Source organism: Acomys russatus, chromosome X, assembly GCF_903995435.1.
Source record: "Acomys russatus chromosome X, mAcoRus1.1, whole genome shotgun sequence".
NCBI classification, from domain to species: Eukaryota; Metazoa; Chordata; class Mammalia; order Rodentia; family Muridae; genus Acomys; species Acomys russatus.
This window is the reverse complement of record NC_067169.1, coordinates 87,763,979-87,766,116: the sequence shown is the minus strand read 5'-3', so window position 1 is coordinate 87,766,116 and position 2,138 is coordinate 87,763,979. Positions and strand designations below refer to the sequence as shown.

The 2,138-nt window shown below is 36.8% G+C and overlaps 1 pseudogene; it reads left to right on the top strand.

The window, feature by feature from the left end:
• The first annotated feature begins 952 nt into the window (after window positions 1–952).
• Window positions 953–1,394, top strand: LOC127185961 (single-stranded DNA-binding protein, mitochondrial-like; annotated as a pseudogene).
• The last annotated feature ends 744 nt before the right edge of the window (window positions 1,395–2,138 follow it).

Below are 2,138 nucleotides of genomic sequence, written 5' to 3'. Positions count from 1 at the left end.
CCTCCTAGGTCAGGAGACTTTTCAGTGAGGACAGGGAAGGAGTAGGTTTATTTTTGGTAAGCAATAAATCAGTATGTGATGCTCAAGACAGAGTTCACTAAAGAGTTTGTAAAGACAAAATGGCCTCTTCCTCTTCATATAACAGAGGGTATGCACAATATATTTTCATTAGCATATAAAAGTGCTAATTTCTTTCTATCTTTATGATTAAAGCTAAGCTTTACATCTTTGAATCAGGTGCCAGTTATAGTGAAGATTATATCTTACCTCTGGAAATCGGGAGATAGAATATCATCTTCCATGATGGTTATATTTCAAAGAGATGGTCACCAGTCCTGGAGGAAATACTCCGGAGCTGTAAGGCTGGCAAAAGCTTATTTGTCTGCTTAAAATGATAAAGTTGAAAGGAACAGAAAATGAAATTCTGAAATAAAAAAGACAAAGAAGTCCTTTTTCTTATTTTTCAAGGGGGATAATTTAAGCACTTTATTTTCATTTATTTCATTTATATTCACTCCATCAACATTAAGTAGTGAAAAATAAGCAGACATTCATATGAATGTGGAGTTATATGTTTGGTTGAACCATTATGAAAGAAAATAGTAAATGAACCTTGATCTAGTCTCAGATTGTTCTTTCTGAGATAGATCCTAAACAATGAGCAGAAAGTGGTTTCCTTTTAAAATATTTGTGTGTGTGTGTGTGTGTGTGTGTGTGTGTGTGTGTGTGTGGTATTGTGTTGTGTTAGATGCCCTAGAATTAGAGTTATAACTGGCTCTTTGTCTTTAATGTGGGTCTTAGAAACAAATTCCTGTTCCTCTGCAAAAGCAGAATGGGCTCCACCATCTCTCTATCTCCACAACTTGTTTACTTAATAGTTAAGAAGTTGGTCTGGTGCTGCTGCACGTCAGAAAAAGCCTAAAGATTAGAGGGTTAAAAAAAACCCTGAGCTATGTTTTGAAGACCCATGTTACATATATTTCATCAGTTTGTAAGGCATGAATCTGAAGAGCCAGCCATTTGGTACTTGAAAGATGTATGACTCCTGTTCAGTTATGCAGGTGAGTAGGTCAAGATCCTGTCATGAGACAGGTGAAAGGACAAACCCATTCATATTTTTTCTGGCAAGAAATATGATGTGATGATCATGGGACAGTGAAGTATACCAAATGGATGATGTCAGTCAAAAGACAACATGGCACAAAATATCAGTGTTTTGACCAGGCCTCATAGATGTGGCTTATCAGTATATGAAACTGGAGGCTTGTATATTTGTGGCAGGGAAAGTAGACTACAGTGAACACATGGATAAAAATAATGTGAGGTGGGAAGCAGCAACAAGCATAGCTGATAACATTATATTTCTGAGTGACCAGACAAAAGAAAAGGAATAGAGCCGATGATGGTTCTTTGATAATTGTTTGATATAGTCTCCTTTCCAAATCATGTAGAGTCTATAGTGTAAAGATGAATAATAATTTTTTTGTAAATTTGTTTTTTCTTTTTTAAAAATTTTTTTATTAATTTATTCTTGTTACATCTCAATGGTTATCCCATCCCTTGTATCCTTCCATTCTTCCCTCCCTCCCATTTTCCCCTTATTTTCCCCCCCTACGACTGTTCCTGAGGGGGATTTCTTCCCCCTGCATATGCTCATAGGGTATCAAGTCTCTTCTTGGTAACCTATAAAAAAGATGCTTCTGCTTTCTGTTGTTGCTTGAGAATTTTAGAGTAGGAGAGAGCTTACTCTCACTCAACTACAAGAAGGCTATTGCCAAAGCAAAGGGAAGTAGAGGCCAAATGATCAGAAGTCTTCATCTGTTGCTAGTTACAACAAAACAAAAGAAGTATGAAAATAAGAAAAACATAACTTTCTTTTAAAAATAAAGTGTTAAGTGCAACAGCTAAGCACTGGGATGCCAAAGAAGGTCACACAGGGTGTAAGCACTCATTCCATGCCTTCCTGTGTGTAAGCACTTTTCCTGCCATGACGATAATGTAAGAACCCTCTGAAGCTGTAATCAAGTGCCCTTTTAAATGCTTTCTCTTATAAAAGTTGTCTTAGGCATGCTCTTCACAGCAATGGAAGAGGAACTAAGACACTAGATGAGAATGCGAAGTGAACTCCTACCATGCAT